The sequence below is a fragment of the Pteropus alecto genome, unplaced genomic scaffold (assembly GCF_000325575.1).
Source record: "Pteropus alecto unplaced genomic scaffold, ASM32557v1 scaffold7, whole genome shotgun sequence".
Lineage (NCBI taxonomy): Eukaryota > Metazoa > Chordata > Mammalia > Chiroptera > Pteropodidae > Pteropus > Pteropus alecto.
Genome location: NW_006494614.1, coordinates 40,841,241 through 40,849,596, shown reverse-complemented (window position 1 = coordinate 40,849,596; position 8,356 = coordinate 40,841,241). Strand labels below are relative to the sequence as shown.

The 8,356-nt window shown below is 41.1% G+C and overlaps 1 pseudogene; it reads left to right on the top strand.

Moving 5' to 3' along the window:
• The first annotated feature begins 345 nt into the window (after window positions 1–345).
• LOC112474886 lies at window positions 346–464 on the top strand (annotated as a pseudogene).
• Window positions 465–8,356: the final 7,892 nt, after the last annotated feature.

Sequence of the window (8,356 nt, the reverse complement as noted above, 5' to 3'; positions counted from 1 at the left end):
ACTATGAGACAAGAACTGACAGTTTATGTACCACATTCAGTAATAACATTACTGGAGTATAAGGGACAATATTGGCTAACCATATGCCCGGATGGTCAGATACCATGGAATGCTGTGCGAGAATCCACACATCCGCCTAGAGGTAGTATGAACCCTGAACCCAACCAACTTACCACCCATTGGGCCTGGCCAGCCAGACCACGATTGTATGGAAATTATGGATGAAGTGTTTTCCAACCAACCCGACTTGACAGACCAGCCCCTCAAGGACCCTAATGTGAAATCAGGAGACACATCTACATTGGGACGAAGTCCTCCCCATGGCACTATTAAGAATCAAGTCGGGTGTATGGCCATGCTACCCTGAATAAGCCCGATCTTGTCTGATCTCGGAAGCTAAGCAGGATTGGGCCTGATTAGTACTTGGATGAGAGACCACCAAGGAAGACCAGGTGCCGTAGGCATAAAAAATTTTTTAAAAGTTAAAAAAAAAGGGGGGGTATTGTAAGCTGACATGGTCCTTGCAATCTGTGAGGTTAACCAAAGGTTGCCTCGCGAAAGAAAGGAAGGAAGGAAGAAAGGAAGGAAGGAAGGAAGGAAGGAAGGAAGGAAGGAAGGAAGGAAGGAAGGAAGGAAGGAAGGAAGGAAAACCCCAACAAGAATTGAAAGAAAGAAAGAAAGAAAGAAAGAAAGAAAGAAAGAAAGAAAGAAAGAAAGAAAGAAAGAAAGAAAGAAAGAAAGAAAGAAAGAAAGAAAGAAAGAATCAGATTGGCCCCAATCAAAATTAGGTTCTCCCCCTACGAGATCCTGTATGGGCAATGACCCCTGCTCATCAAGGGAATATGAGGACACCTAAAGGAAATAGGTGAATTGACTCTGAGACAGCAGTTACAAGCCCTGGGTACTACTCTGCAGGCTCTCAAACACTGGCTTAGGGAAAGGCTGCCTGTTAGTCTGACTACTAGGCCAGGAGATTCGGTGTGTCAGGAATGGAATGTCCAACTCTTAAAGCCTCTTTGGAGGGGCCCATTCACTGTTATCTTGTCCACTGCTGCAATAAAGGTTGCTGAGATAATGCCTTGGAGTCACGAGAGCAGGCTTAAGCCAGCAGCTACAGACTGGGAGTTCATTTCAGACTCCACAGAGCCTTTCATACTAACCCTCCGAAAGAAGACGTCGACTGGACTTGGAGATCAAAAGAACATCAGCCCCGCTTTCGTCACAACGAAAGCTGACCAATCTACACATGGCACAAGTCTGAGGATGGCAACACCCCACCAAGATGGCCAAGATACCCTTAAGGACTCTGTTTGTGACCCCTGAAACTATAAATGTAAAGAGGGAATGAGGATAGGTAGTCAGGTCATGCAATATGGAAATATCAGCCCTTAGACCAAGAACAGGATGAAGATGATGCTCTCTGACCCAGTCTTGGGCCTGAGCATCAAGAGGGAGAATGTGGTAGGGAGGCCCAAGATAACCGTTTCCTAGGACAGTTGAAAGTTATTCACTCCCCCTAACGGCCTGCCAACCAATCAAAATACACTTTCCTTATATAGAAAGAACATGCAAGTCTGTAACTATGAGGAAGTATAAGACCTGTATAAAAGGAAAAGCCCTGCTGTGATCTCAGGGCTCAGCCATTAGATGTGAATCCACTGAGCCGGTGCTGGCACCAATAAACACTACTCTCTGCTTATTGCTTCAGTGTCTCATCTCTCTGTCCAAGTATCCTGCAACACTAGCAATGAACACATGGATATAAAAATTAAAAATACAATACCATTTACAATCATTTAAAATAATAGGTAAATAAGTAAATGGAGAGATACACTGTGTTCATGGGTTGGAAGACTTAACATAGTAAATAGGTCAATTCTCCCCAAATTTATACATAAGTTTGATACAACTCCTATCAAAATCCTAGCAAGATTTTTTGAAGATGTATACAAGAGTATTCTAAAATTTATATAAAAGGCAAAGAAATTAGAATAAGTAAAACAATTTTTCAAAAAAGAAAGAAAGTGAGAGGAATCACTCTACTTGATTTCAAGACACACAGTTACAGTAATCAAGACTGTGTGGTTTCAGTGGAAAGACAGTCTTTTCAACAAACGGTGCTAGAGTAATTGAATATTCATAGGCAAAAAAAAAAATGAATCTGAACCTTAACCTGACACCTTACAAAAATTAAAATGAATCATAGAAAATGGATTATAGATTTAAATGTAAAACATGAAACTTTTGAAAGAAAACAAGACAAAGTCTTTGGGACCTAGGGCCTGGCAAAGAGTTCTTAAACTTGTTACTAAAGACATGATCCATAAGAGAAAAAAAATCCATAAATTGAACTTTATCAATTTAAAAACTTTTGCTCTGTGAAAAACTGATAGAATTAAAAAACAAGTTACATACTGGGAGAAAATATTTGCAAACCACATATCTGATAAAAGACCACTACCTAGAGTATATAACTCTCAAAACTCAACAGTAAAAAACAAATACCCGATACCAAATGGCCAAAAAACATGAAGAGACATTTCACTAAAGAAGATATACTAATGGCAAATAAGTACGTGAAAAAAATGTTCAACATCACTAGCCAATAAGGAAATTCAAATTAAGACTACCATGAGATATCACTCCACATCTATTAGAAGGCTAAAATTTTTTAAAAACCATGTCAGTATCAAATGCTGGTGAGGATGTAGAGAAACTGGATCTCTCATACATTGCTGATGAGAAAGCAAAATGGTATAGCCACTCTGGAAAATAGTTTGACAGTTATTTAAAAAACAAAGCATACATTTACCATACAACACAGCAATCTCACTCCTGAAAGTTTGTCCCCCAAAGTAACAATTTGCACCACCACAAAAACTGATACATTAATGTTCACAGCAGCTTTATTTGCAGTAGCCAAAAACTGGAAACAATTAAAATGCCACCCCCCAATGAGTAAGTGGTGAACAAACTGATACATCTATATCATGGAGTACTATTCAGCAATAAAAAGGAACAAACTATTGACACATGGCAACAACTTAAATGGATCTCAAGGGCATTATGTTGAGTGAAAAAAAAAAAACAATCTCAAAATGTCACATGATTCCAAAATTACAGAGAGAGAAAACAGATTAGAGGTTGCCAGGGGTTAGGGACAGTTGTTGCCAGGGTGGGATTGTGACTATAAAGGGTCGCAGGTAGAAGAGCTTGTAGGTGATTGATTAGTTTTGTATCCTGATTGCAGAGCTGGTTACGCAAATCTACACATGATAAAATGACATAGACCTTTACACACATTGCACCACTCGGTAGTTTCCTAGTTTTGATATTAATGTAGAGAGAAGGCAAGAGAATTAAAATGTTAATCAAGCCACATTCAGAGACTGCATATGCTGATCAGCCCTGTAGCCAGGCCAGGAGGACATCTGCAGAAAAAAGGAAGATTCCTACTGGGATTGCTCACAACCCATTTCCCACACCTGTGGAAGGGGAAACAGGAACAACAGTCTTTAAGTGGCTGCCTTACACAAATAAAATCTTTCATTCCCTGTGGCTAAAACCATGAGAAACCTATAGATTAACGGCTGAGAACTGCCAGCAGGCCTTTCAGGCTACATACTCTTCTCCTTCCTCTTCCTCGCTATATGTCCATATCAAAAGAAATGGAATGAAAGGATATATAAACCTGAATTCCCTAAACACTCACCCCCTACTCACCTCCTTTCCACATCTCTCTTGGTCCCTCTCACTCTCTGCCTCTGAGAGACCATACTCTTATCTGTGGAGTGTTACCCCTTTTCTAATAAACGTTCCTTTTGACTCTAACATTGGCATGTGTGTTGAATTTTTTCTACACTCTCCGCCAAAGGACCCTCTTCTCTCAGTACAGGGCTTCATCTCCCCTGACCAACTCGGGGAAATTTGCCCTATCCTGCATCAATATTGTACTATAGTTAATGTAAAATATTACCACTAAGGAAGATACGCAAAACCTTTCTGTACTAGCTCTGCGACTTCCTATGAATCTATAATTATTTCAAAATAAAAAGTTAAAAAATGCAACAACAACAAAAAAACATGGTGTAATTCCCTAGTATGTAAGAATTTCTGGGAAAAGAACCAAAGAGTCCTCTTTACTCAGGCACTGTGGTAAGACTTACTGTTTCTTTCTGTCTTATCTATGTTTTTGTCACCGGCAAGTGCCCTTAGCAAATCACTTTGCTAATAACTATGAAGCAAAGTGTTGGCAGAAAGGAGAAAGTAAGCCAGGAGGGGACCTGGGAGACAGAACCTACTGCCTTGGAAAGTTACCATCTGAGAGAGCTCTTCTTCATTCCTCAGAGGTACCTCTACCGCCCTCCCTTCCCTCCCACCCTTCCTAGGCACTCAGCCGAATCTGCCCACCCTCACTCTCACCACCTCTTGAATGCCTGATCATCCAGGCTCACTTCACATCAGATGTGGATGTGATGAGTCTGAAGTCAGTTTTCAAAATCTTCCTTTTGATGCCAGAGAGCTCGACAGGGTGAGTGTCCAAGAAGGGACCCTGACCTGGAGCTCGGGTGACCAGGTTCTTGTCTAATGCCATGAGAAAGAATTCAAGGACACGACAAACAGCAAGCAGGAAAGTGCAAGTTTTATTAAAGTAAAAGTATACATTTAAGAGAAAGAGCTTGCCCTGAGCTGTCTGAATTAGAGCCTTTTGTTTTCTTGGGTGTCGATGGTGTCCCAAGGCTATCCATCACCCCCACACCCCCCACTCTTTGGCTTGTTTCTCCTGACACCTGGAGGAGCAGAGGCAGCCCAAGGCCATCTATCTTGTCTCCCAGCCTTGGTTTGTTTCTCATGCAGGAGTCTCATGCTTGAAATCTAAACAGAGAGAGGGCTGAGTAAGAGACAAGGGAGAAATTCCAGAGCCTCAGGGAGAGGGTTGAGTAAAAGACTAAGAAAAAATTCCAGAGCTGTATCCTTGAGAGAGAGAGGAAACTTCCCTAGGCTAACTATCCTGCCTCACTTTGGCCATCTAGGATTTGGAGAATTTGGCCAGCCTTCCACTCTACGGATTGTGAATTATTTAGTGACCAATGATTTCCTCTTCTCCTTCTTCACCTCCTCTTCTCACCTAGCTGTTACTCCACCTACCTACAATTCCCCAAAGTGGAAGGAAGAAGACAAACTTGTAACCTTGGGCTCATTTTTTAGAAACCATATATAAAAATTCTCTGGGACACTAAGTGAGACTAGGGGCCAAATGATACTGAAAGGGAAGAATTATCTGTTTGAAGTGACCTTTCCTCCTCTATTTTCTGGGAAAACGTAAATTTATTGGTTGTTTGTGATTGTCAGAAAGAATTCTCTCCGTGGTATGACTCCTTTGCCAAACTTATTGAAAATTAGGACACTGGAGTATTATGAAAATGAGGAGGCTGTATCCTGTACCACCTTCTTCAGATGGTCAGTGGGAATTTGGCTTTCTTGGTGTGCCTGAGCACCGAGTTGGCTATGGGTTGGGGTGGAAGGTAGTAAAGGAGGCGTAATCTTTAATAGAAGCATTAACTGCCTCTCTTACTCTCTTTTCAGAAGGGCCTCTCTGAAGAACCTCTTGTTCTTTGGCTGTTAGATCCCAACACCTAACTTCACCACATCCTGCTTGTACACATGCAGTGAAACACACTTTAGCTCAGGCCTCTGTATAGGATTGTGCAGAACAGGGCAAATTTCTCCAAGTAGGGGTTTAATAGTTCCAAGCTGTCCCGCTCCCTTGTAAGGACGGGATATTTTAACTAAATTAGGAGCAATATTACAACTCGGGTATAGACCCCTCAGACTTTTAATGCTTCAAAAATCAACTAATATACCAGAAAACATTGACCAACAAGTTAATCCACTGGCTTGGTATAATGGCACGCCAGGGCAAGCCAGGAATGCTGTACCAGTAAAAGTTCAACTTAAAGATCCTTCTAAATTCCCTAACTAGAAGCAATATCCTATTAAGCCTGAGGCAAGGAAAGGTTTAAAATCTATTGTAACCGAATGTTTAAAACATGGGCTTTTGATACCCTGCCATTCTCCCTGTAACACCCCAATTCTGCCTATTCTTAAGCCTAATGAGGAATATCTGATGGTAGAGGACTTGAGAATTACTAACGAAGCTGTCATTCCCATCCACTGATATACTGTACTAGACCTAAAGGATGCTTTCTTTTCTATTCCTTTGCATCTAGAATCTTAGTTTCTATTTGCCTTTGAATGGGAAGATCTCAAAACTAAGGAAAAACAACTTACATGGACAGTACTACCCCAAGGATTCAGAGACAGCCTTCATTTTTTTTTTTGCTAGAGCACTAAAGAAGGACCTTCATGATCTAAACTTACAAAAGGTAAGCATTCTCCAATATATAGATGACCTCCTCATCTGTAGTCCCACTAAGGAGGTGTCAGATGAGAATACTATCAAGGTCTTAAACTTCCTTGCAGAATGAGGATATAAAATCTCTAGGAGCAAAGCTCAAATTTCTTTACAAGAAGTCCATACTTAGGACATGTTTTAACCCCTGGGACTAGACAGCTATCTCAAGATCGTAATCGAGCTCTTTGTATGCTTCCCTACCCAGCCTCTAAGCAACAACTTAGGTCCTTTCTAGGTATGGCTGGGTTTTGTAGAATCTGGATATATAACGTTGGATTAATAACTAAGCCCTTGTATGGAGCCACTAAGGGACCAGATGATATTCCCTTAGATTGGAAAGGAGAAATCAAAAAGGCTTTTAAGCAATTAAGGCAAGCTTTAATTCAGGCCCCAGCCCTAGGCATCCCCAATCTAGCCAAACCTTTTACTCTGTATGTAGCCGAGAAAAAAGTCATAGCCTTAGGAGTCCTCACTCAGAAACTAGGACCTGACCTTTGTCCAGTGGCCTACCTTTAAAGAAACTAGACGGAACAACTCTGGGCTGGCCAAGTTGTTTGAGGGCAGTAGCTGCAGCAGCCATCTTAGTAGAAGAAGCTACTAAGATTACCTTAGGACAGCCATTGGAAGTATTAACCCCTCATCAAGTCAATAAACCCATCACGTATCGTGACATAACTGGGGACCTGTGGTGCCCGGGAAGGATGGGGCTAGGTTTTCTTTAAACATTTCTACTATAACACCAGCAGAAAAATGCGTAACATTTATTAGGTGTACTAACCAGTGTTTTAATATCTCAGATAATATGATCTTGAACTGCAGTTCCACGACTTCTGTAAGCTATGCAAATACACGTGTTAAATTACCTGCTGGATGGTTTCTTATTTGTGGAAAAACTGTTTATTCTTATGTTCCCGCTAACAGTACTGGGGGATCTTGTTCCCTGGGAAGACTAACTGTATTTATGCCTCAAAAATCTCCAAATAGACACTGCAGAGAACTCACCCTTGACCCCAGCTGTAATAATTACCTACACTTACTTAGTCCAGCTGAATATACTGCTTTGTCTTTGTTTATTGTGCAAGCTATGACTATTGCCCTGAATATAGAAGTCAACAGAATAGCCTGCTCTATGGCAGAAGCCTTAAAAGCAACCTCTCAGGCCATACATGCCATGGGAGAATAATTAGGACAGGTCAGAGAAGCTGTTCTTGGAAACAGGGCTGCTATAGACTACCTATTGCTCAGACATAACCATGGATGTGAAGAATTTAAAGGACTATGTTGTTTTAACCTCTTTGACAACTCATAGTTAATTGAAGAAAAGGCGAAACAAATTCATAAAGTTGTGTACAATATTAAACAGAGGACAGGAATTTTTAGTCTTGATCTCTCCCCACTCACTTCCTGGCTGCCCAATCTTGCTGGGCTAAGGGCAGCATTTCTTATTTTCATTTTGTTTATCTTTATAGGAGCTATTTCTTGTTGCCGCATCCAATACACTCCCACCTATAGGTCCATTGCCAGTTGGATACCTAAGACAAAACTGAAACCAAAGGGAAGAATTTTCCTACAGCAACAAAGCAATCAATTTGATCTTAAGCTGGTCTCATAGATATGAGACCTAAATCAAAAGAGGGGGGAAAATGAGATGGGACAACACTTGTAAAATTCTTAATCTTTTAGCAGGAAATGAAATGGGACATCTCTTGCAGAGTTAATCTTTTTAGTAAACCTAGTTAAGTTTTCTTCTCTCCTTTCTTTGGGAAAAGGCTCTCTCCCTCAAATCCTGATAATTGTCCTGGCGACTCAGATCCTCTGACTATTGATAAGGGTCATCAGCCCATTGTTAAGTAGAAATGGTGTTAAGTCAGGCAGGGCCCTTAGAGTCTGGGGGTGGGGGGAGGGGGAGGACTTTAAGCCAAAGGTCTTTCTTTTCACTTT